Consider the following 27,951-nt stretch of genomic DNA (forward strand, 5'->3'; position numbering starts at 1 on the left):
GCTGCTTAAGTTGCATCACTCTATTATATAGGATAGGAAAACCTTCTGCAATCGGTGCACGCTTCTTGAAATTTATCCATACAACGTAAGCAAGCATAGAAGCAAGTTCGTCTTACAGCGCCTTCCACTCACTGAGCCGATCTCATTAAATGTAACTTGGCCTTCAAATTTCGAGTTGGGTCCACCTCAAAAACATAATGATCTTTTATCTGCACGCTTGTATGTTTGAACTGATAAGCACTAGGTAAATATCATTACACCATGTCTCTAGAAGCTTGAGGAAGGTAAAACTGTAGGCATGTTCATGTTTTTCATATACATCAAATAATGCAGGCCATGGACAAGGCAAGCAAACATCCATCTGGTGGACGTGGAGAATGTTTTTAGCAGCTGCCACTGCAACCATGCAATGGGAATAAAATCTTCCACAATGATCTAGCAGCAGTAGAATGCTCCACATTGGGTACAAGGTGATCTTTCTGAGGGCTCCAGTGTTCTGAAAAGAGGACAGAACCAAAACTAGGATTTCCCAGTACTCTCTGCTCTTTTGGCTTTCTTTGCTTGTATAAGCTTATCTAGTATAGCTGGTTCAAGAGGGATAGCATCAAGACAGCGCTCTGCTGCAGCAGAACATACCTGCAAAACAAGAGGAAGTTTCAGCAATAAAAGTTTCTGGACTATGATGCAGAGCAAGTATTTACTGTCTTCTCACCTCATCCAGCAGGAAGTGGACAATGGCTTCATCATCCACCACCTCATGCAAAGGATCCCGCAAATACTGAGTATCCACCTGTATCTGCTGAAACCCACTTCTGCTAAAAGTCTCAAGCCGGACATACTCTTGGAAGCTCTTTAGGCACATCTTGATCACAGCAGAGATGACCGATATCTGCACAGCCATCAAAAGCTTTTAGAAGTCTCCTCTTTTCCTTTCGACCACCAAGGGGGTTGCTTAGCAGCGACATCAAACCTGTGTATACTCTAACTTCGTGAAAATCTCAACTTTCTGCTTAAATAGCTTGGCAACATCTCTTTCCAGCAAACGACTTCTGGCCCTTTGAGAGATGCTTGTCCTACTGTTCCTGTCTTCGCGTAATGGATTGCTTCTTGAAGAACTGGCACTTCCTGTGCTATCAGATCGCCGATGTGTTCGCACAGTCCCAGGTTCGAGCACTTGCTTCACCTCTGTGCTCATGGCGTCAACCTAGAAACACATTACTTGGAACTCAGAACTTGAGTGTGTTTAAAACTCCACAAAATGCAAGCTTGAATACTTCCATAATATCCAACTTACCTCCTGTAGAAGCAAGTCTACAAACATGCGTACCTCCCGTGGCTCCTTGTACTGTGAGAAGAAAGCATCCAGCTTAAGAAACATTCTCCATACCAGACATGAAGAAACCAAAAGATTCAAGCATTGTTACTTCACCTTGAGCCAATTAGGGGTTGTCACACTTTTCTTGATCAACATGGAAAGCTTCTTGGACCGCGTGGATATGTACTGCAAAGAAAAAGGTACATTATCATATGATGAACTATCTAAAACCCCGTGAACTTCACATTTGCACAGGCATACAAAACAACAGCCACTTATCAGTACGAGGTTGGCATTAAAACAGGAAACGATCTAACATCTCAAACATCCGTATGCCTAGACACAACCTACTTTTAAAATGAATGTCCACCTTTGCATCTTGTAATGAGTGTGTGCACACATGCATGCATGCATGTACTTGCATGTCTACATGTGTGGGTGTGTGGATGTGGAGTGTGTGCTTAGTGTGTGGTGCGTTGTATACATATGTGCAGCAGAGTAAGCTTTCCTTTCTTCTCCCTCTTGAAGTGTTCTCACTTGGGCCTTGATGATGTTCAGCTCCTCCATCATGACGGGCTGAATTTCACCTTCCTCGAGCTTATGTTGAGCACGTGCCTCTTCTATCTCTATCTTGAGATTTGCGATCTCTGCATCTTGGGCTGCTATCCACGCTTCAAGCTTCTTGACTTTGTCAAAAAGACTCCGGTTGACCATATTAATTGCATTGTCCGTCTCTTTCTTGTGTTGTTGGATGGCTGCCTTGATCAGGTCTTCAATGTCGATCCTCTCCATCTTGTCTTGGGCTGAAAAAGGCTGGTTTCGGGTTAAAAATTAATTAACCCTGGCCATAGGAAGAACTCTGTGCTTGTCTGCAGCGCTTCCCACAGAGAAAGAGGCCAGAGGGGGCTGTTGCGAAGAGAGAGAAAGATAAGCAGCAGGCGGGGGGGAGAGAAAGAGAAAGAGAGTTATGTTGCTGCCTTGGAGGCCTGAGCAAGGGTGGGTGCGGAAAGGGGGCGCAGAGCAAGGGTGGGTGGGGAAAGGGGGCGCAGAGCAAGGGTGGGTGGGTGGGGAAAGGGGCGCAGAGGTGAAGACAGGCGAAATGCAGGCGGGCGGACAGGGAGACGGGCAGGGTGCGCAAGAGAGAGAGGGAGGCGAGGCGAACGGAGAGAGTCTGCCAGCATACGCAATCCCCCCCCCCCCCAGAAGGTTCGGACCATAGCCACAGGTTTCTCAGAAATCTCCTTTCAGCAGATTCCCTCACCCCTCAAGTGGAGGATGCGAGGGAGAGTCTGCCAGCATACACGGGAGGTGCCCCGGGCCTCCAAGCCCTTTTGTGCTCCCCTCTGATCGAGTTACATGATTCACTATGTGCCCCCGTGCTAATGTAACCCATTTTTTTTGCCAGTTGTTGGGTCAACCTAGTTGCACCTACATGCTTGAATGCTATATATATACATTGCTGCTTTCACTTTTAATGCAAAACTAAATAGAATGCATATGAAGCCATCATCCAAGATCAAGTGCCGCTTTATGAAATGAGATTTGGTTAATATGAGTATTAACTTATGCCATTCGAATTAACTAAAGCCCTTGCTAGCTAGTTTTATGATGCTCATGAATGTTAGTACGACGAACGATGTAGCATAGCTAGCTAGTACTAACATAAATTGTCAATACTAGGGAAGTGGCATGATTAGTACATGGAGGCTACGTAGGTTTGTCAAGACTCTACAGAATCTTTGGATAGTCACATGAGTACACATAAACTTTCAAATGCAACAATCCACAACATGCTAAGAGCACATTGTCAACCTAATTTGCAATCAGCACCATGAGGGAAGTGAGAGAGTTGTTACTATTTGCCACCATTAAACACACAAAATACATTAGAACATATTCCACATAGGTTGGAAAGCAAGTGTCAGTGCCCTCCCACACTTGTTATTGATATCACTGACAAGGAGTGATAAATAACTAGTGCATCTATGCATATACATGCAAAACCAAAAAAGATGAGAATTTTATAAATTTAAGTCTATAAAACAAGTGGTTGGGTATCACATCATCCAAGTAGAAAATTAATAATACAAAGTGCTAGGGGGCATCACTCCACCCAAGCAAAGAGACCAATTACTTGTGAACTAATAAGGGGGCATGCATCACCCCACCAACTAAAAGGGTGGAATTTTTGTACAAAGCTAGGTGGACACCACTCCACATAGATAGGAAAGAAACGTTTGATTTGAAAAATGCTTTTGCTAGAGGGGCATCACTCCACCCAAGCCCATTAGATTTTGTTGATCTTAAAAGAAGGTAGGGGCTCACCACTCCACCCTAACCAGGATAATTATGATGAAATGTCAAATCCATTATGCAAGAGTTTAGGGACTCCACCTTGACAAGCATGGTATTTTGTGATAAGGTCAATTTATTATGAGTTGCTAAGGTCAATTTATTATGAGTTGCTAAACTTTGTTTGAAAAGCTAATAATAATGAAGCTGAGTCTTAGGAATTTAAAGGTATCATCAAACCATTGGTTGTTGCAATTACCAAGACTATAGGTTATTGAATGGTAGTAAGACTCACTATCACCACTCAATAAGATATAAATGTAACAAGTCAGCAACCCCCAAGTAAAGAACCAGTATCCTAATTTATGCCGTGTTATGCATGTTGTGTCAGAAGAACATGTGTATGACTTGCTTTTGGACATGAGCATTACACGGTTTTATTTGCCAACATTGCCAAACCATGACCATACCCTATACATGTAATTATGATGATACTACACAAACAGCGTCACAGAAACCATGAGCCTACTACTCTGAGATAACCCCCCATTCTGGTCCAAACTAGCCCACATGGATCCTTGCAAGGTAGTGAATACCAATCATGAGCTTGATGCCAGTGGTGGGCAGTTGCCTTCAGAAACCCAACTAAGGCGATTTCAAAAATACGGTTTAGTTCCCACTCATGTGTTGAAGAAGTCCTTCTCCTGTTGCTCTAAAAAGCCTGCAAACTTCTGTGGGTACAAATGGAGGCCTATCCTCTGAGCCTCTTGCTCCACCTCCAGTGAATGACATAGCTATCTCCTGCATAGATCAAAAGAATGGCCACAAAAGCAAATAAGTCAGTCTCCCAACACCACCATTTTACAACTACATCTCCCTCCCTCTGTTACCCTGTCATAGCAATGAAAAGTTCAAGTTATTTTTAAAATTTAACAAAAACAAAAGTGCATCTTGACTCCATGAGAGTCTACTCAGAAAGCTTCAAATTATCAACTCCTCATGCACTATGTGCTATGACATCCCCACTCACGTCATCAGCACCCAAGAGTAGCAGCAGGTTCATGCACAAAGATATGTCGCCGTGGTAGACAAAGATATGTCAGTGTCGTAGACAAATCTTCCTAGATAAACCATCAAACTGAGTTTCTATCACTTCTCTGGAGGTGAAGGGCAGACTCAGCCATAATGAAGGCTAGCAGTAAAGAGAAAACCCACACATGCACACACACACACACACACACACACACACACACATGTTAGCTGGTAATAGAAACCAGCTGGCCGCAACTTGGACTATGAGTTCAAAAGACCACTAAGAAGGCAGAAAGATGTACCAATGGAAACTTCAAGTTATTTCCCAAACTTAACAAAAAGAATGTAACATTACTAGTGAAATGCATGTGTGAACAGAGACAAAATGAGTAGCGGAAGACTTACAATGCAAGCATTCACAACTATCCAACTCTAATCCTTGTATTAAAGGTGAACATTTAAAATGATTGTCTGAGAAACTATTGTAACCTATTCCCAAAAGATGACCAAAAGGTGATCTCCCTAGATATCAGCCCAAGTCTTCTTGATGTCAACTCCTGCTCCTCAGCAAAAGTGCTAGCTGCAGATTTGTTTCCAGCTCTCCAGATCACTTGTATACGAGCACTCTATATGGCAAAGCTGCTGATAATGAAATAGGATACCTATTCAAAGGTGCTGGGTTGGGGGGAGGGGCAGCGAGAGAAAGAAGAAGGGGAAAGGGGGGGGGGGGGGGTTGTTCTGGTCAGTCTGCCCAACTGCTGTACGCCCTGCCCAGAGCTTGCCCAAAAACATCTGCCTGACAGCCCGCCCAAGCCCTGTGCACTGGCGTCCAGCCTGTCTGATCGCCTTGTATCTGCAGGTGTGCCACGGCCCACAACTTAAGTGCTATCTTGACTCCATTATGGAACAAAAAATCTGAAATTTATTAAATGAATGTGGAAAATGGATAGATTTATGTCCTTGAGCCAGGCCTCCATGAGCAGCCATGGGTTTTAGTAGACCCATGGGTTGGAGTATTGATAGCACACACTCCCGCCTATGTGTCCCAATGAGGCCCTATGTCATGGCTCATGCATATCAGGGCTCATTATCATCAACCACTAAATGACTAGTGTTAGCTAGTTTTCCCTGCTCTGGATCTTGTGCAGCTAAGGCTCCAAGATAATGATATTGCATCATACAGAGCATGGTTCTGATCAACTATTGTTACCTTATTCTTGTCTGTGGAATTTTGAAAATTACGCTATCTGTATTTTAAAGGCATACCTCTGTTATCTTTGGAACTGCCATTTGTTCTATATAGACTGAGAAGCGTGCAAGAAGCAGGACAAGCCCACTTGACACCAGCATCTTCTTCCCGTTATCTTCTGGCACATTGACCTGCTTGGAGTTGTCATGTCCTGTTGAAGTGCACATAGCCAAAAAATGATCATTCAGCATCACAAAAAGATCTTGGACGCCACCTTGGACTAAGTCAACGTAAAGTGATCGCCAATTAACCATCAGCTTCACTCTATCATCAAGAAGTTCTTTAAGGTCCTGCAGAAGACAAGGACAGACCTTCACTCAGTACAGACAATACAATAGTCTTAAAAGAACACAGTACTAGTCCATGTGAAATCAAAGCGACACCTAAACTATAACACCAGACTTTAAAAATGAACTAATGATGTCTGGTTCTACTGTTGGAAACATGTCCATAAATCTAGGAACTTGCATATTGCAAGATGACCATTGTGTTGCATCATCACTTCAAACGGACATCATATTTGGATATGCAAACTCATTCAATAACAGAATAAAGAAGAGATATGCCAACTGAGATTACATGTGATGAGCATATTTCTGAGGTTAAAAGACCTTGTCTGACACATCTTCAACAGAATGCTCACGTCCTCATTGTCAGGCGGGCTGGGGAGTAAACAGGATGCCCAGGCATCAAGTTGCATGTTATTTATGTGGGCACTCGACAACATTTTTGGGTGGCCAGACAAGGAAATTGGGCACCCAAGCACCTGAAACAAGACCCCCACCCCCCTTCTGTTCCCTTTCCCCTTTTCTCCCACAAAACACACACACGCTGCATGCAAGACAATAGGCTACCTACATGTAAATGTTTGTCCACTTTCCTATTCTCTTTCTTGTGGGGAGCATGGAGTACATCACTCTCATCACTCTCCACAATAGTAAGCTATAATGTGTCATTTGGTTGGCCTTTCTTACAATTTAGTGCATCTCTCCTGACTAACTCTAGTCCATGCAAGCTTTTAACGCTAATCTGTTCCTGTATCTTTTTGTGCAAGGATCCAATCTCTGGTTTTCAACCTCACTACAGGTGTACCTGTGCACACAAGAAGCATAACCTTTATTCAACTGTTACACCCAGTTTGACATGTCGGCGGTATCTGTAAACAGTCTTTGCAAGCCAGCACCCATACCTTGTGGTGCAGCTGGTGGACTTGTATAAGAAGGTGTTTCTTTCCTTTAAAAATATTACAGTATACTTATTACTACCTTAGTGGCTATTTGAGTGGCCTTGCCCATGGCTGGTGTAAAAGGGACATGCATGGATTCATGCCAAGTACAAGAGGTAGATTCCACAAGCTCTTTGGGAGGCCTTTCCTATGGATAGTATACAAGCCTCAAGGGTCATGCTTGGATTAATGCCAAGTACAAAAGGTAGATTCCGCACGCTGTGTGCAAGATCACAGTTTAGAAAGCTATTTGTCATCAACACCTCATACAAACAAGCAGTTCCATTTTTATGCTGGAATAGCAAACTTGAAACTATGATGCACTGATAACATATCTTCTCCTACAGAGATAGGAATGTAACACGTTTGTTGTGCAAAGCCGCAAGCTTGCAAGGAATCTAGGCATTTCCATCGTGTTGGCCGGGTAGCCCCACTAGCTTGTAAGAGCAGCATGCTTCATAGTGCCAGATCTGAGACTATGCACATGGAATTAAGCCTCAAGTTCCTTTTTAAGGGACTGTGTAAATGTATTCAATGTGCCTCTCTGTCGAGACATGATGCCAGGGTAATGCACCCAGCCAAGATGATGACTTTGGCCTTGCCCATGGCAGCCCTCAATGCCATCCATGTGCTGATTCATGCATCCACATGAGTATCACTATACATCTAGCTGCAGTCTAAAGACGCCAATCTATGTTATGCCACAGTATGCAGAATAAAAGCATTGAAGCATCTTCAGTACAGTACTTAGCTCACACCAAACTGCACCCACCAGATGCATTCTAGGACTGTGTAAGGATCAGAGATATTGAAAGAATTCCTACCCAGAGCACATCTAGACTGCCCTGTAAAACGATATCTTGGCCATTCATTAGCACTTCTTCCAATGGTTTCTTTCCATCCACAGCCTCTCCTTCAGCAGTCACTGCTTGCAGCGAATTAGCCACTAAGAGAGCACCTGTGTACCCCCCATATAACAATACACAATGATCGATGAGATGCCATTCACGTATCCATGTCCCACCATTTGTCTAGCTTCTGGCCTTAGCATTCTTACCAATCAATCGATCAAGCAATCCTTTGAATCGTCTGGTGACATGTTGCTTTACAGCACCCTCAGCTGCCTGTTATCAGCATGTTTTTCCAGCACCAAAAAAAAGAGCAAATATTTTAAAACCCGAGCTAATAGCATATAGACTGGGAAGAAAACAGCACTAAGAGTTGAATCCTAACGTATAAACACCTGTAAAGCAAGCAGTGGAAGACCTGCATCAGGTAAAACTTCATCCATTTGTGCAACATCTGTAGACAAAATCTCTGCAAACAGAAACATAAATGTAAATGCAATAAAACAATAACAAATACCAAAAACTACTTGGTTATCAAGCATTTAGCAACATAAAGTGCATGTGAATGAATCAAAATCTCATGCTCTTGAACCATGAGCTACAAGCTCACTATAGCCCACAAATACACAAAAATGAATCTGAACTTCAAAATATCATAAAAGCAGCAGATGACAATGTCAGGTAGCCTGACTTAAACAATTTGATTTGATGCTATTAAAATGGTACTTGAATCCAATAGAAAGCATGAATACTTAACAATTATCCACAATTGGACTTGCTAGGTTCCAACCAGGACACCGGCCCCTCCTCTTCACATTCACTTGCAGAGTACTTGGCCTACAGCTATGAGAACTCTCTGTGCAATTGACAAACCCCGAACCTGAGCAACTTCTGTTTGCCTTATCCCTTGATTTCCAGCATTGCCTTTGCTGAAAACCATCTTCTGACAGAGGGCAATCTATTTGCTGCTGCTTGAGGCTCAAATCACACCTACTGCTGGTTGCACCAGTCCTGGGATGGAGCTTAGAATTTGCCCTTTTTTGCATTCTGTCACATGCATCAGTCCTCATATGCATGTGCGAAGCCAACCTAAGAACACCTTCAGGGTAGAATATGGAAATAAGGGTTAACATAAGATTGTAAGGCCTCACAGAAGGAGCACGGTCGATGACTGACTGAGGATAGGTTGGGGGTTGCATACGGTAGATGTAGGTGCATGCCTGGAAAAAAGGCCTTATTTCTTGCTCACAACCCCTGGTCAAGAATGCAGACTAGTAGAAGGGGAAGAGAATAGGTTTATCAAAGTCCCCACAAAACAAAAAATCCTTATTTGTTAATCAGTATCCCTCAACTCTCTCTTGAGTACAATGCTTGGCAAAAAGGCCTTATTTCATGCTCACGACCCCTGGTCAAGCATGCAGACTAGTAAGGGGAGAGAACTGGTCTATGAGACCACCCCCCTCCCCAAACCCAAAAACTTGTTAATCAGTATCCCTCAACCCTCTCTTGAGCAAAATGCATCCCACAGGTGACCTGTTGGCTCTGACATTAAAATCAGAGCTAAGGTTTAAAAGTGAAATTTTTTTCCTGCAGAATGAAATTTTCAAGTTTCTTTGCAAACGTGCATGGTTGAATTGCATTTGAGGAAAAGGCCCATCATGGACAGCAAAGATCCCAAATGATCAAGCTGGATCAAGATCTCAAGATAGACCAAGAACGATGCGAGCTTGTACTGAAGAAGGGTTGGGTTCACTACACACACAAAAGTCTCTTCAAAAATAGCCAATTCTTCTACAAGAGTTAAGAAAGTGAATGTGCTAAAGCTATCTCAATCCACTCACAGCAAGATAGGTTAAGTTAGAACTTTTTTTGAGCAAAAAGCGATCTGGAACTCCCCTGGCGTCTATCGCTTTGCCTTCCATCCCCCCCTCCCTCCTGCGCACTCTGTGCACCTGTGCCTTTGCCCCCTCCTCCTGAACCCCGCCTTCCAGCCCTTTGCGCCTCAGCTGCCGGCAGCCCTCCCTCTGTTCCACCTGCACCTTCGCCCTCACCCACCTCCTTCCCTCTCTGCCACCTGCTTCCAGCCTTCCACCTTCCTGCTCCCCCCCCCCCCCCCCCCCCCCCCCCCACCGGGCCCTTTCTCGCCCGCCTCTTCATGCCACCTGCATCAGCACGCCCTTCTCTCTTCCGCCGCCCGCCAGTCCTCCAGCAGCCCTTTTTTGCCTTAGTCCTTCTACGCCTCTGCCCTTCCCCATCCTTTGTACCCGGTCCTTCCCCCGCCCCCTCAGCAGTTTCCAGCGTCCAGTAGCAGTTCTTTCGGCGGGCCGCGGGAGTCACCTTCACCCCTTCAGGTCGACTCGTCACTCCATGGCAGTCGCTCCATCATCCCAGACCGAGGTGACACTCCTTGCCATTTTTCCGAAGCAGACCTTCAGCTCTTGGTTTCTACAGTATCCTCACTTGTGGCTTATTCTCTACTATGCAAGATTGCCAAGAAAACCGCCCACCAGCGCGTGGACAGATTCAAGATTCACTCCAAGCAGCCCTCATTGGCAAGCCTGGAAAAAACACCGACATACATTTTCTTGGGCACGGCTACTCCCAGGCGGAGTTTGATTCACCCAAGGCAACTGATCGAGAGTGCCACAGCAATAAGCAGCGCTCACGTGTTTTTCGCTTGATGGCACCATGGTTTCGACCCCCGCATCCGACCCCCTCACAGGTGCATCTGGCCTCCTCATCACAGTCTACTTACCAGGACTCTGAAAGGAGTATCTCCTCCTCCTTGGATCAATTGGCCAATTGATTGGACAAGTTCTCAAGACCCCCCCCCAACCCCCCCCCCCAAGACTGCCACTTCTGTGGTCGCTTGGGCAGCAGGGATACCCACCATTCGGGTTTGCAATGTGCATAGCCTCTCCAGAGGCTCTTCCCCAATTCATTGTGCTCCCCAGCCTTGAGGGCGACCCAATTACACAGCAGGTTGAGTATTCAAGCCTCCCCGGACAGTGCTTCATATGCAAACAAATGGGACACCTAGCTAGAGCTTGTCCTCGACGTCAGACTTGTAGAGACAATGTCCTTCACACTCAACCCCAGCCCAAAGACTCTCTTGGAGAGGAGGAGACAGGTGGTCAAGCCCTCCCTCTCCCCAGCCAAGTGTGCAAGAGACTTGCCAACTTCACCAGACGACTAGTCATCCACCACCAGAGCAATAGACTCGGCATGGCAAGGATGCTGACCACACTCGCAACCAGCCCCCAATCCAACGGGCGCTGTCACGCCGCCCTCCCCCACAAAGGCGCCTTTGGACGAAGAGCCATGCAAGTGAGCCCCATGAGGCAACGGTACCTATTGGTAACCATTATAAGCATTTAGCACAGGACCAGTGTAATTCCCCCGGTCGGGGTTGAGCACAATCTTGACACACACTTAAACTATTAATGCTCGTAAACAAAATGAATTGGCACAACACAAAACAAGATAGCAATGCTAAAAATTTAAATGACACTGCAATAGGGCTAGAAAGGGCCGACCCCCATTGTAATATCAATAAATTTTACATACAAGCTTCATTGGGCAATGCTTGGTAGATTTCCAACAAGATTCATGCATTTCGAACAAGAAGTGCCGTACTAGAGGTTGAATCCACAGTTTCTACTGTGTAGGACCTCACTTCCCAATCCTTGGTATCTTGCCACAAGCAGATATGCTCCATTGGCATCCATACACATGCAAGTGTATGCTAGACCGAGACATAGAAGACCTTAATGGCCAAGAATGCAAATGTAGAGTAGGTTTAGCGAACTTAAGCAACTCTCATCTGAGAATCGGTTCCCACCATTGTTGTTATAAATAACCAAACTATTATAAATAGCCAACACATGGATTTATTAATAAAAACCTTAGCCGCACGTATTAGCCTGCTTTCTCCTAATCCGAGGACTCCCCTAACCCTACCAAATTAGGAAACTAATCTCAAGGATTAGTACAAGGTACTAAACATACTTCCCCACCTAAGACACGTCCACTCTTGAAAATAAACAAGGGAAACTCAACATCATCTAACAACGGACTCCATAATCTCGATCACGCATGTCTAATCTTTCCACTCATATATCTGTCATAGGAACTACCTAAATCTGGAGCCACTATTCCTACAACTAACTCAATGGAACTAAAGACATACCAACTCAAACCAAGGTCATGAGGAACACAACAATCCCTCAATTGAACTCCCGAGGAATTTAAAAATCTGACATTATCGGCGTTCATTTCATTGCTTTCGAAGTAGTGCCCCAGCTTGTTTTGGATGTCCTTTGGTTTTGGTTATGGGAGAGGATGCTCGATGGTGCATGGCTCATCCTCCTCCTTCTCAGGTTTAGGTTCAGCTGTGTGGGCTCTTAGGTACCCATTTATCCAGTCAGATAAGTCTCTACAAAGTTGGGAATTTCGTTGCAAAAGAGAACTTATCAGAACTCGAACCTCTAAGGACAAGAAGGCATTCTCAAGGGAAACTTAGGCTAACACCCATGCCTAACCATAACATGTTCGGTATTATCATAGGCAGATCCTAACCAATCAAATGATCTCTAGGTACTGAACACATGGCAACGTTCCACCAGAACTGATGTATCCTCTCTGCTTCCAGACAAACGGAGGACAATCATCACGAGTAAGAACCTATCTCTGTTGAACTCTTAACTGCCTGATAGTACCAGAATCGTGTCCCAAGTCAACTCACTATGTCAAGGTAATCAAGCTGCAACCCCATTTGTGGGTTCTGAACTTGTAATGTAGCCTATGGCTGTTTGATCGTAGCTAATAGAAGGATCTTTTCTCCGGAAAGAAAAAAGATAGGTGAAGTTACAAACTCCCAAAGAATCTAAAGTATATCTAGTGCTTCATGTATCAGCTCCTTAAGCAGAAAACTGGGTGACGAGGATAACCTAGTAGGTGTTGAATCGATTGAAACCCCTAGTCTTTCACATGAACCACATAGGTATTTGAATACTAAAAGCAGGCATAATTGGCATTCAGAGTACAAAGAAGGTCTGGTCAAATGGAACGGCACATCAACAGAAAGTTCGACTTTGGAGAAAATAATCAGATTTAGAGGGCTAAGCAATTGGCTGAGGTGGCCAATGCAAAAAGAGGAATGCTTAGGGGAGTCCCTAGACATTGATTGAGGTACGTAAAGGTGAAATACCAAAGGGGTTAGTTGCCTTAAAATATAGGAGGGCCACATTACAACTACTAGGCAAGAGAAGACTTGGTCTATACATCAAATAGAACCCTCTGGAAGAAATTATGAGGAAGAGAGGGAAGAGAGGAAAATAAGGCCCGGTTCACAAATATGAATGGCAGTCCTGAATTCCCCATTCGTGACTGGGCTAGCTCATCTCTATGGATGCCCTAGCATTCACAAAGGGAGCAGGTCCAGCTCATGGACAGTTTTGCTGCTTCTGTGTCCTACATATTGAGGCCAACCAAGCTTGGGCATCCAATCATATTTTATGACTACTACTCCGACTGCCATCCAAAGTATCCCACCAACCCGTTACCCAAGGCAGTTGACATGCTTGGTGTTGAACGATGGAGACAGTAGCCGGAAGGAAATGACCAGTCTCTCACACCAAATGGCTGGAACCTCCTTGGCCCAGCAGTCTGTGAGTGGGCACTGGGACAGAAAGGTACTCAGAGGTGACAGATCAGCCATCAGCCATGTCCGCCTGCCCGTTTATAAACCATGCATAAGGATGAGTGATGGCTGGGAGGTGAATTAAGAAGAAAGCCCAGTGAATTAAGAAGAAAGCCCTCTATTCTATTTGTGAACTGGTTGGTACTATTGATGGCTGAGATGAGAGTTTGAAGTATAGAGAAGTATTTGCAAGAATTTTTACATAATGTTTGTGTTTAACAAAACAAGAAGAGAAATTCAAGTTTGGGCTTCAATAGTCCTACTTAGAGCAGCTATAAGTTCACTGGCAGAAGGATCTCCAAAATCAGGCTGTAGTGATTTCTGTACACTTGCAAGATATCTGCACATCAAATACACAAAAACAGTTAGTTAATGCATTTGCACATAAAATCTCCTTACAAAAATTTATAAAATCAAGAATATAAGTATTGAGTTTGAAACGGGATCCACACTTTTTGAATAGGGTTGTAGCAGCTTTGGTGAGCCGCTTCTCCCCCATTGGAAAGATAGCTCGAAAAGTGGAAGCTGATTGGGCAAAGTCAGCCAGAAACTCCTGCTAGAGACGGAAGAACTAATGCTTAGAACAACATGCTAGTTCCACCATTCACAGGCTCATCTCCTAGACAGAGTTCCTCCCACCCCCCACCCTCACCCCCTGCCTCTCTTCTTTCTCTCTTTATTTCCTTTTACCCTTCCTTGGCAGCTGCATTTATAGCCGATATGGATTCCAAGGAGAGGAGGTTCCCTCCAAAAGAGACTAAATTAATTTGAGAAGGCATCAACAAACAAGATTGGACACATTACCAACCTTATTGAGAATCTCCATTAGTTTCTTTGGTGACTGATAGTCAGACTCGTTATCCACATCTACAACAGAAGCATCACTTGAGTTCTTTGATAAGCTTGCTACTCCTTCAAGAGCTGCAATAAGCCGTTCCAGATCTCCTGCCAAATATTTCTCCATGATCTTTTCAACCTGAAAGGTAAAATGATGCGCTTGTTTGCCCCTAAGAATCACCTCTCATTCATTAGAAAAACAACACAGATTCTTTGTTCAGAAAAGCAAAAATATCTTGGTCCCTGCATAATGACTTCACATTTTTTAAAAAAACATCACACGTCATAACAAGGGCACACCGGATGGTTTAGATCCTGGAGTAATCCAACAGCTTCTGAACGGCTATGCACAGGCTCTGAATCTGCCATTACACGAGCCTGCATCAGAAAACCACACTTCAGTGCCTGGTGTTGCATTCCCCAAAACTGTAAACACGCATGTTGAGAAAAAAAATAAACAGGTCTCAAAAACAAGAGCATTCAATTGCTTTCATTCAAATAGATACACTTTTCAGCATGTGCTAATTGAAGGAATACAACGTAGATTAATTCCATTTAGATGCCAGACTCAAGGAGAGAAATCTCAGCTTCATAAGAAGCTTGTGACTGACTTTGATGCTGTCTTGAAGGCTTTGCTCCAAGACGCCATGCCCTGCCATATCTCACATGTTGGAAATTGGCATTTTTCACATGAGATAGGGAAGTGGGGATTATCTGCCTGCAAATCCCCAATGCAAAGTCTCCCACAAGCAGTGAGAGAGTGGGCAGATTTGTGCTTTGCGAATAGGAGATGAATTCGAGGCAGGTAAATAGTTGACACATGGGGCCACAATTTAGTAGGAAGCAACAAGCTACAGGCCACCCAATTTTAGAGCAGTGTGCTCGTTGGATGCTAGCTGGCCAAGTTGATCAACATAAGCCACTAGCCATTAGGACCAACTGCCAATGTCACATGCATTAGCTCCAACACTTCGATGCATGTGCCATGCTAGGGCTATTAATTCGGGTTAGGGTTCAACAAAGGAATCAGTAAGCCCTTATTTATACAAGGGCAGAAGAGGCTATCAACCTATCAAAATAAACAACTGCAAATGCAAATAAAGAAATTTATTGCAAGTAGGCCAACCATTTTGCAGTTTCAACATATAGTCACCCTCTCCCCAACCTTTTATGGATCGTTTAAAGCAGCCAGACAAACCTAAAGAGACAAAAAGGTATCAGATCCAGCCATCAGAAGCAGTCATTGATGATCAGTCTAGGGCTTCCCCAATACTAGCAGTGTCTGCAGGAGGTTTCCTTGCTCCATTCACAGGCCAAGATCTTGGAGCACAAGAGCTAAGCATGCAGTTCACTGGTAATTTTGTAAGCTTTTAGCAGTTCAAAACATACAGTGCTCTAGATAAGTTTAAAGATGAATGCTTCTGTACACTGTACCCTAACAAAGGTATTAGAACAAGTTTCTCTCTGAAGTACCAGATCAAGTATCGGATAGCTATTTTTCACCTAGATCTTGTTTTTGGAAGTTTATGGTCCTGTTGCAATGTCATCTGGATTTCTCAATTCAGCAGACCACAGTTTGTTCTGCTTCATCATTGCTGCAAGTGATGGAGATGAAGTGGCAGCATAGCAAAGACATGCAAGAGTATCTGCAACCCAACTAGATCATGCCAAACAAGCCCAACTAGGTCATGCTCAATGAGCATTTGAAGCTCGACAAGAAGCTTCAATGTTAACCTGATTTGCAAGTGCAGCTAGAATTGACAGGGAGCAACAGGGTTGTTTTTATACCCAACCCAAACTTGTCAAAAGATACATGGAGGGTTTAAAGGTATAGAAATTTTCAAGAAAATTGGTGTTTGGACCAATAACAAAAGGAGCTGCCTCTGTAGTGTCACAGCCCACAGTTGGGAGCAACACCAACAAAATTCCACAGCAGCAATATACAATAGGATAGGTTGAGAGAATCATCATTTCTTTCAATTGTACAAGGAACGTAAAAACAGAAACAAACTGAAATGAAAACTTGCACACACACGCCAATGAGGTGATAGCTCAAGTGGTAGAGATGTTTGTCTAGGACCAGGAGGTCCTGGGTTCAAAACCCCACATGGTGCTTCCTTGGCGGCATCGCCTACGGGCAGATAAAAAGCACCTACGGGCGGTGAAAAATGGTATCTACAAGAGGATCTTGGGCCCAAGGCCAGTCGGGAGGGAAAAAAACTTGCACACACACACAACACCGACACTTATCCCAGTGACAGTGACATCTCTTCCCCTTGCAGATTATTTGCTTTTACACCTTTGACTGTTGCTGCTGGCTGCTGCAGAGGCCCAAATGTTGAAAGAAGCAGAATGCAAGGCCTAGATCTACTTCTATTCAAGTAAATGCCCCAGTTTAAGCATGCCCAGCACCCTGCCCTTTTAGAGAAGTACTTGGGGCATGCCATCAAAGAGGGATAAACTTTTTTTTAGCTTGCACATGGTTATCTTGTGACCAATCCAATAACTATGCAGGCACAATGCTTAACAGGGGTCTGATTGGCCTGTGGCAACAGGCCAACCGATCAACCATTACAGTGGGCCCTCTACCTGGTTGTCTGCTCTTGCCTCAATATATTGACAGCTTACCCTGGCAGAGGCTTCCCCCTTTATCCTGCTTATTGGCTGAAGCATGTTATATGTCAATTGGCACTGTGTGAACTGAGGTGACTTTGCTTTGTGTCGGTCATACCCACATGGACTGCAACTGGGTCAGCTGCATGGCCTCCTTATAGGGTTGCAATAATGGAAGAGACTTGATGGGGAACCCATTCTCGTTGAACCAAACCGCCTTTGCGATGGGTACCCTCGGACCCCTTTCGAACTGATGGAAACTAAGCTTCTCAGAACAAGCATTTTTAAAACCATGTGTCATGAACTACGGCTGTGGTTTAGTTGTGTGACAAGAGAAGACTTATGTAGTTTTGCTTAAACACAGCAAATCCTCATCGCATGGATGTGTAAATTGCTATACAGACAGCTCAAAGACAGAACACAAAGTGGCTGGACAACAACTGGAACTTGAGAAAGTAGCTGGACAAATGACAAGCTGAATTCTTTCTCTAGCAGGTGTATTGAAGACTTAGAGACTGACTGCTACTCTTGCTGCAGCTCTCGAGGATGAAGAGAATGCGGGGAGTACCTATTAGAAAACATGGCCATTGGCTGCTCTAAGGCAGGCTGACCAGCCCACACTCGTACATGAGGAGATAGGGGCTCGCTGAAACTGGATGGCTGTTTTGAGGATGCATTAGGGTCTGTAAGTAGGACTCATCCCTCCCATCAAGTTTGTAAGCGGCAGAGTGTGCCTGGGCTGTAAACAGCTAGCACTCAGGTGTGCGCTGATAGAGTCGAGCTACATCTGTGTTTTTCCAACATCAATTTTGTACAAAAACTAGCTCAGAAAAGGATCAAGACAAGTTTTCCAATAGCTCAAAATAATCTGCAACGTAAAAAATACTACCTGCAATCGTCTTACAATTGTTGCCATCACTTCCTCGGACTCCTCTTTGCATGCTTGAAAAGATGTTTTTCCATATGCCTACCCTAAAAGAACACCACAAAACACCATTAAATAGAGACCATGCAGATTTGAAAGAGGAGCAACAAACAATCTTCAAACTTTCCATAGCCAGTATCACTGAAAGGTTCACTTGATCCCCTATTACCTTGAGTACAGGAAGAGCCCCTTTATAAAACCTCACTGCATCTGCGTATGCCTCTTGACTTCAAGCATTTTCGAAGCCTTTTGGGTAGGTCGAAAACAAACTACATGGGTAGCATGCACCACAAAAGGCACAGTTCACACTAATAAGGAATGCATAGAATGTTTCATGGCCCGTACAGAACATGCAGGAGTCCCCCTCAATGTTTATAATATGATCTTTCGCTGACCTGTACTTTTCGCAAGAGGCCACGGGTTCCATTTAACTCTTCAATTCGCTCCCTCCTCTCAAATAGCGAAGCATTGACACCATCACTTTTTGTCCTTACAGCGGTCACCTGCTTGAAGGTGGGAGTCAAAAATTCGTCTGCATATCCCTTTGCTCATGCAGATACCATGCATGAAAGAAAAAGAAGGGTCCAAGTTAGATCCTTACTTTATTCGAAGGGAATTGGAAATTGGGTTTCGTTATTTTGTTTTGTGTTGTTTTGTTTTGTTTTTTTCTTTTTTCTTTTTTCTTTTTCCTTTTTTTGGGGGGGGGGGGCATGTGCAATAGACAAAACCAAATACAACTCCCATAATTGCATTTTAACATGACTTTCTATCAGAACCTAAATGGAACTTGCCTTCTTATGGTATCAGTGGCGCTAATGAACTTGTTATAATTCTCATACACAAGCATCTGCATGTCACTATCAAGGTTCTTAATTTCGGCTGCCGTCTCAACATGTTTTTGGAGCAGGCCCTCCAGATTTGTTCTATGCACCTGCAATTTCACAACAAAAACGTCGTTGAGCCTCAACTTACTGAGAAAGCAATCTATCTTAGGAAGAACAAGGGAGCATTCTAAAGAAGCAACTCAAATATGGACGAAGACATATGAAAGCCAAAATCTTGGTGAAAATCCTATCATGTGATCATCCAGATATAGACATTCACAAGACTGGAATCTGTCCTAGCTTATAACTGCAATGAACATTTTCCAAAAAACCACAACCAGGGTTGTTAGAATCTTCAGAAACGTGTGAACAATACGGACTTCGAACAAGTTTCGAAAGTTTCAATCCCCAAAGGGCATGTTCTGTACACCTGTACAAATGTACATATATAGACATACATACAATATGTACACTATGTGAGGGCAAGAGGATGAAAGGACCAGATGTGCCAGAGATCAGAGCAAATCAACACAGCATGAAATGGATGAATGAATGTATGTATAATGGTGAAGTAATCCAGTACAAGAGGCCCTCTGATGTGAGGTGACTTTGAGGAGTGGATTGGCGAGAAAGCAAAGACAAAGTCGGTGTAAGAGGTCAGTCGGTGACGAAGGCTCGCATCGAGGACAGCGGTGGCACTCCGTGAGGATGTAGAGGTAGAAAGCTGCAACCTCAGAACTGAAGTAGATGCAGGTGTGCTGCTGAATGCTGATGGAGCAAAACGCTACAGGAGTAGAGCCGATGATGGAGATGTGTGCGTAGATCAGCTGGGCTTCTACTGTGGTAGAGCTGACGGCTGAAAGTGATGTGCAAGGCTGAAAACGCTGCTGAATGTGTTGATGAACGTTCAGTTGGTGTAGACGATGACCAATATGAGCACCAACAAAATCCCATGATCCTCTTTCACAGAGAGGATGCCTCAATTGGACTGTTCCTGAAATTCCAGCTGGTCAAGTAAAAGTGTATCTTCTCATACCAAGCTCCAGGAGCTTGTTTGAGACCATAAACATATTTTGCCTTCTTAAACAAGTACGACAAATAAAACCAATGGGCCATAAACATATTTTGCCTTCTTAAACAAGTACGACAAATAAAACCAATGGGCTGATTTACATAAACTTATTCATGCAAATCCCCATCGAGAAAAGCTATTTTAATGTCCAACTCATACACTTTCCATCCATGATGGGCAGCCAATGCAACAACACAACGAATAGTGGTCATACGAGAAGTGGGGGCAAAAGTTTCATCATAATCTATGCCTTTCTATTGGGCAAGCCTTTGTGAGACCCCCTATGAAAAGATAAACCACAACGAAAGACTAAACTAAGGGTAGAGCGAACTCACTCGGAGCCTCCATATATCAATATTCTATCGCTCAGCAATCCAACAGCTTTGTCAACATAGCTGGACTAGAATAGACCTTGCGGTAGGAATTGAGTGTGATTCCTCCAAGTAAAAAATGTCTTCATAATTCTCACAAATAAGAGGCATCGACGGCTCCCCTAGGCTCAATACGACATCTTATTCCTTGATTATGAAGGGAACGGTTCTACCTTAATTTCTCTAAAGATTCTACAATCTAAAGCTGATTCCTAGATTTTCTTGTTTAAAAATCACTTTTGGTCTTGACATTTGTTAAGGCCCCGTATTTATGAACCCACCCTACCACCCACTTTCTAGTGTTTGTTCAGCTCCTACCGAATCCGTTGGCCAAGCCTCCACCCAACCACTTAGTCCCCAGATTCGTTGATTGACGCATACAAACATAATTGAATTTGTCATTTAACTTTCACTCACACACGCTTTACAATTCAATTTTACACTTAAAAACACAATCATAATCATTTGTAAAAACAAGTCTTTATAAAAAGATATAATCATCATCCACTAAGTACTCATAGGTCCTTGAAACCGGCCTCTGGTAGAAACCAAAGTGCGGTAGACTAGCAGTCACCCAAACCAGTTGTAATCCAGCAAATAAGACAAATATATGGGAGCTAGAGTGCTCCTACACGAAAAGAAGAACGACACCAGTTGGCCCCAAAGCTTGGCACCCCTTTCGGTATTTCTTTATTCAAATTCAATGGAAGAGTTTAAATGAGCACATCATGACCATTCATGGCTTGTATGTTTGCATGTCCAATCTACCAATCCTCTAGACCTCTTAGCATAGAGGTTACACACAGTCTTGTGCCCTAAAAACACATCTTTCATCCACGCTAGCCTGTGTAAACCCTAACTCTACATTCAACATTTGGTATCAGAGCTATGGTTCTGTTGGAAGGTTGGCGATTTCGAGCATGTGATCTATGGCTAGAAGGTGCCTTGGATTATCCCATAAGTGGAAGCATGGGAAGTTGAAGAGCCATATATAGGCTAGAGTGGCACCTTGTCATAATCATCTCCTCCGGCCGGTGTTTTGGGAGGCAGCTCACCGGGAGATGGGAGCCCGGAATCGAGCTCCGCAAGCCACCGAGGCGCGAAGGGGGTCGCCCAGGACCACACACGCCTGAGCCGCCTAGGACCACACACGCCCGCGCTCTGATACCATGTCAGAATGCACAGCGGAAGACTAACGAGGGAGGGTGTTGGAAGGTCGGCGATTTCGAGCGTGTGATCTATGGCTAGAAGGTGCCTTGGATTATCCCATAAGTGGAAGCATGGGAAGTTGAAGAGCCATATATAGGCTAGAGTGGCACCTTGTCATAATCATCTCCTCCGGCCGGTGTTTTGGGAGGCAGCTCACCGGGAGATGGAAGCCCAGTGGAGGGATGCTACAGTGCCCGTTGGGGGTGTTTGTGGAGCTCGATGGTGATGCGTCTCCTACGTGCGTTAGTCTTCCGCTGCGCATTCTGGCACGTTCTCAGTGTGCCAGTCGTATATTCAAATAGGATAACTTGTCTCTTCCAGTTGCACTTAAAGGAGGAAGAAGTGCAAAACCCAAACAAATTCCTTGTAAATGAATGTTATGCAAGAACCAAAGCATGCTATGGAATCGATAGAAAAAGTTGAATAGACAAATTCTCTGCAAAAGACTCTTATGCATAAGGGTTATCGCATAGAGTCTTATGCATAAGACTATGCAATAGACTCTATGCATAATACTAAGCAAAAGAATCTTATGCATAGAGTCCTATCCACAGTCAAGGTTTACAAAGGCTAGGGTGGATGAAAGACAGCCATGGCGCGAGTGTGTGGAGAGCCGGTGAGAGAAAGAGATGACAAAGCTCATAGTGTTGCACAACTCATCATGATTAGATTATGATGAAGTTGTGTTGTAAATCCTTCACCAAGTACAATACTATTATAGGCTTAGAGCCTCATCTTATGACTCAATCACACACACTAAAATAATGGCACATGGCACATGTGCTCACATCACTATACTACATACATACATAATATCTAGCCTGTCCAGGCTGTTCACACACATAAGCACACTTACACATTCTAAGGGGGGGTTCACATGCATTAAGCTCCAAATCCCAACAAAACCCCACTTCGGAGCAAATGTGGAGAAATGCTCGAGAATGTCTTCAGCAACGGCATCAATGATGGCCTCCGAACTGCACATTACTGGTGCCAACACCTGGAACTCCGGTCAACAAGGCATGTTAAGGGAGCTCTACCACAACTAAAAAACTAAGCCCTCTCCATAGCAATAATCCCTCCCATCCTCATAACTTGCTAGGTGCAATAGCTTACACTCATGCAAGAGGTGAGGGTATGATATGGAAATGGAACCTTTTATGTGATCAAGGCCCTTTTACACACATAGAAGGGGAAAAAAACAGAATTCTGACACACTAGATTATTACATCTCATTTTGGGGGACAACCCTGGCAGAGAACCCTTGGCCCACACACACTGTAAAATTCCGCATTTTCTCATGCATGAGAACCTTCCCTTACATACATACATACATACATACATACACACACACACACACACACACACACACACACATATATATATATAGTCAAAAATAGAGGAGGCAGCCAGCACTCTACCGGACCCCCCCATCTTATATAATAATAGTCAAAAATAGAGGAGGCAGCCAGCACTCTGCCGACCCACCCCCCATCTTATATAATAATAGAGGAGGCGGCCAACACTATGCCAACCCACCCCCCGTCTTCTTTGCGCTGGCCACTACTGGACCCCCCTTACGTCAACGCTGGTTGGACCCCCCCCCCCCTTGCACAGTGACGTTGGCTACACCGACCACTAAATCATGCTATCGCGTAGACTCTCCTTATCTTCTCCTCCCCACTAGCCAGCCACGCTAGCAACCTATGGTCTCCTTGCGCAGGCCGGTGATAGCTCCTTCCCTCTCTCTCATGCACATATGCTCTAGCCACCCCCTCTTGCTACCATAAAGCCACCCTCCCCCCTCGCCTCTCTCAACAGTTCTATCCCCCAACTCTCTCAATTTATCCCCTCGCCAGCCACGCCCTCACCACACTCTCTCTCTCTCACCCTCCTGTCCTCGCCAACCTCTCTCCCACCAACCATCTCCCAGCTCCACCTCTCTCTCCCTCCCTCTCCCAGCTCTCTCAATCCCCCACAACAACAGCCTCTCCCTCACCCTTCTGTCAACCCCTCGCAGCAGTAGCCTCTCACTCCCTCTCCCACTTTCGCTCCCCCCTCCCTACGCGCTCGCCCTCTGCATGGCGCAGAGCTACCAGACCAACAACGGGTCTCGCACAACTACTGCTGACACCAACAGGTGCGTGAACTACGTGAAGAACCTGGGGAGGAGCCAGTGCTGCCCAGACCAATGGATCAGGATGTACCAACATGTGCACCACCGGGATGGCTGCTGCCGTTGACATCTGCAGTGGACAAGGAGGTGTTAGCAGTCATCTCCTGTCTGTACATTACACACTAGGGCCTCTGTTGTGGGTGTGCCCGCCCATTAGGTGTTTCTCCATTTTTCCCCTATTTTTCCATGTATTTTTCCCCTGTTTTCTGTGGTCGTGGGGCAGGAGAATTCTGGCCGCCTATTTTCTGGTCTGGTCGACTGTGGTGACCTGGCCGACTTGGATTTTCTCTGGCCGACTCCTGTTTTCTGGTCGTGAGCAGTTGGGACTGTTGTCGGCCTATTTTGGGCTGGCCTTTCAGAAGCCCTGGACGATATATAGAGGGGCTGCCCCCCACACCTTAAGTATTGGGTATTGTACCGGATCTTGTATATAGAGCAGAGTTCCTACAGCTTCTCTCTCTCTTCTGCGTTTCCTTTTCTCCACACAGCTCTACGTTTTCAAGCTGGTGGTTCTCCTGCGTTTGCTCATCTTCATGTTGGTGTCTTGCTACATTGTGCTCTCAGCAGTTTGTCTCATATCCGCTGCGTATTCCGACATGGTATCAGAGCCCCACGCGGCTTGAAGGTTGGAGACTTTGGAGAGCTTGCGGGACTACTGGTTTTTTGGTGTTGATTGGAGATCTCTTGGGCTGTTCGGGACTTGGAGATTGGGTAGAAGGCGGCCATCACCTTGCATATTAGTTGCAGCCTCTTCTTCATTTTTTTTCCCACCCACTCTCCCTTCACAAGACCAAATTAACCCCCCGAGATGGCAAACTTGCTTGAGATGGCTGAGAAGCACGTGAAGATCCCTACTCTCCCCACTTTCTCGGTGGATCAACAGTTGGACGGGAACAACTACAGCATATGGAAGGTAATGATGGAGTCTATCTTGGAGTCTTATGACTTGGCTGATTTCATTGTGGTTGGTGTTCCACGGCCAGAGTTGGAGGTCGGGGAGCTTTTACCCTCTACTCGGAAAGAACGAGAGGCTTAGGCACAGTTGTGGGATCGTGTCAATGCCCCTGTGCGTTCTTTCATCTTCCTTAATTGCACACCACAGGTGATTAACCATATAAAACTTATGACGCTGGCCAGAGGGATTTGGTAGCATTTGGGTTCTCTGTATAACAGGGTATCACCCATGAAGCAAATCTCCTTGGAAGTGCAGATACGGGTGATGGATCCTGCCAAGTCTTCGACTATGTGGGAGCACATCAACAAGTTGCAGGCTCTTCAGTAGGAGGTTCTTCAGGCTGGGAAGGAGATATCTTCAGAGGACATGGCCATCACTTTGTTGTCTCATCCGATCTCTCAGTACTCAGCTTTCTACTCCTCTTTGATCACCAGTGGCAGGCTCAGCACCATCACATGGGAGGAGCTTGTGCCTATGGTCTTGGACCAGGAAGAGTGTTTTTCGAACCCTCCACAGGGCGGAGGTTCTGAGGCCTTGACTGGCCAGCGGTCGTAAGGGCAAAGGGAAATCTTCACGGGAGAAGTCTTCCGAGCAAGAGCCCGACGTGGATCGTGATGCCTTGAAGGCAAAGAGAACCTGTGACAATTGTGGCGAGAAAGGCCACTATTGGAGGAAATATCCTAAGCAAAGCACTAAGCACGGTGCAAATTCCTCAGCAGTAACCATGAAGACTCCAACTTTTGTGCACTTGGAGATTATGGACACCGGCGTTTCATCTTCTTCGAGCAGGGAGGCGATCAGACCATAGTAACATGAAACGCTTCATCGTTTCGTTTCGTTTCGCCTGTTTTGGACGAAACGCAAAGGTTTCGAAATGACACTTCTTATACACACATACCAAATTTATAACATAGCCAATAGAAAGATGAAGATGCATTTTTTGGGACTGGTGGGTATGAAATTCATGATTTTGGGAGTAGGTTTTTTGGTATTAGAGAGAGAGGAGGAGGGAAGAGGAGGGGTGGACCGTGGAGGAGAAGAGAGAAAGAGGAAGAGGAGGCATGGAGGAGAAGAAGTGAAGGAGCGAAAAGGAGGAAGGAGTGGACGAGGAGAAGAGGCGGAGCAACAGGTTGCGGCCAAGAAGAAGTGTCGGATGCGTGAAGTGGCAAATGGGTGGCAAACAAAGATGGAAACAACAGCAAAAATCGCATTTGCAAAAAAAAACCTCTCGCCCGTTTTTTTGACCTCACTTAACATTTGGGCAAAACACCGTTCCGAGGGGCAGGTTCCATTTTGTTTCCATACGTTTCGTGCCAAAAACGTTTCGTGCCGTTTCTAGAGGGCAAAACGGGTTTTTATGTTACTATAGGTCAGACTCACCGCTAGGGACACTCGGGACTGGATTCTAGACAGTGGTGCTTCCATACACATGACTCCTTCCCGAGAGTTATTACAGGACCTTCGGAGGCACGCAGGTCACATCCTGATTGGTGACGAGTCCACTATCCCTATTCACAGTGAGGGCAGGTTAGAGATCGTTCCCAATAGCAAATGGAGGAAGCATTCCTTCCAGGTTCTTTTGTCCCATCTCTTGGTTCATCTATTGTCAGTGCATGAGGTTTGCAAGACTGGTGTATGGGTAGAGTTTGAGGAGCGTTTTGTTGCTCTCCGAGACAAAGCGATAGGCCACGTTGTATGGGAAGGTGGAGTGGAGAATGGATTTACAAACTCTCAACACTCTCTTATAGGTTCTCAGTTGGGTGATGTGTGGTAGTTTCTTCATGACCACTTGTATGTGGATACGTTACAGCAGCAGGCTTTCCGAGACCTGATGGTGGATGGCTTGCCAGATGATGGCAGCAAGCAAGAACACTCCAGTTCTTACATTCGTCAGTCAAAGGAGCCTTTACAGGTAAACTATGCTTTGATGTCTCGTTTCAATCGGGACGAAGAGCCTCTTGCAATTGAGGAAGCTCTTTCCTAGGGGACTAATAGGAAAGCCATGCAAGTGGCAGATGGTGACTTGCAGGAGGAGGTGGATGTTGAGCAGCCTCCAGGCTTTGAGGTTCCGGGTTCAGAGGGGGTGGTTTACAGGTTCCGGAAGACCTTGTGTGGTCTTCAGCAAGTTCCCAGGACTTGGCATACCAAAGTTACAATTGATGATCCTTGTGAGCAGGTTGATGCCTCTTTGTTTCGGAAGCGGTGTAGTTCATTGATTTGGTTGTTGAACACCAAATTGTACTTGAGCTTCCTGGTGGGGCTGTTGAGCTCATTTTTGCAGACGCCTTTCAAGACTCATTGGGACACAGGATTGCGGATCTTGCGGTTTCTACAGCGTACGAAGGATCTTGGACTCTGCTATGATACTAGAGGGGGAACGACGGATGGAGTCAGCCTCCATGGTTGAAGTGACTCAGTTTGGGAAGGAGATCCAGACACGAGGAGATTTACATAAGGCTACAGTTTTACCCTTGGCTCGAGTTGTTTCATAGAGCAGCAAGAGACAGCCAACTATTGCCTTGTCGTCTATAGAGATAGAGTACCGGGCCGCTTGTGGTGCTACTTGCGAGGTGGTGCGGTTGCAAAGCAAACCCTTTCCCAAACAGCAATAGGGTTGTACCAAACCATATGTCCTTCCCTATAGTCACAGCTTGCATGTAACCTCGAGAAAATTACAACCTGTTCACATGAATCCAAAGACATGCTTTCCACAGGAATCCAAAGACATGCTTTCCACATGAAACCAAAGACCTGTATCTGATAAACCAAAGACCTGTATCCCAAGAACCATAGGCCTGTTTCCTCGATACCAAAGTCCTGTTTCCTCTCGAAAAACCAATGTCCTATTTCCATGACAGATATACCATCCAAGCACGGTTGCCAAAACCCGGAGAGAGAAAGATAGAGGACGTGTCAACTTTCAAGCAATCCCTGAATACACATAAGTCCAAGACGAAGAGCAACAACACATCTCTTCCAAGGACATCATCCTGTGCATCTTAGCTTCATCCTCTGTATCCCAATCTTGTAAAACAAGGCCTGCAATCCACGATGAGAGAGAGAACAATATCCACGCACCAAGGCCTGCAATCCACACACGTAGCCCAACAGATGTGCCACACAAAAGCACGAACGCCCATAGCACAGAGGCACGCCCAACAGTAGCCCGTGCCTGCTCTCCAGCTTGTTCCACGCTGCAGAACACTGCCTGCCTGGCTGCTTCCACACGTGCAACCGCCTGGCTGTTTCCACACGTGAAGTCGCCTGGCTGTTTCCACACGTGCAGCCGCCTGCTAGCTGTTTCCAT

At 45.1% G+C, this 27,951-nt stretch overlaps 1 pseudogene across 1 annotated transcript; it reads right to left on the reverse strand.

Annotated features, from left to right (window-relative positions):
* Positions 1–27,951, reverse strand: LOC147633919 (vacuolar protein sorting-associated protein 51 homolog; annotated as a pseudogene). The gene is made up of 18 exons (XR_015267014.1): positions 27,723–27,951; positions 18,433–18,584; positions 18,207–18,306; positions 18,002–18,079; positions 14,800–14,877; positions 14,471–14,638; positions 14,115–14,215; positions 13,926–14,002; positions 8,357–8,430; positions 8,171–8,237; positions 7,938–8,071; positions 5,906–6,178; positions 4,274–4,408; positions 1,430–1,501; positions 1,295–1,345; positions 971–1,204; positions 713–889; positions 1–636 (listed from the first exon to the last, which is right to left on the reverse strand). The product of XR_015267014.1 is annotated as a vacuolar protein sorting-associated protein 51 homolog (transcript).

The sequence above is a fragment of the Cibotium barometz genome, chromosome 11, assembly GCF_041138505.1.
Source record: "Cibotium barometz isolate CiBa-2024 chromosome 11, ASM4113850v1, whole genome shotgun sequence".
NCBI lineage: Eukaryota > Viridiplantae > Streptophyta > Polypodiopsida > Cyatheales > Cibotiaceae > Cibotium > Cibotium barometz.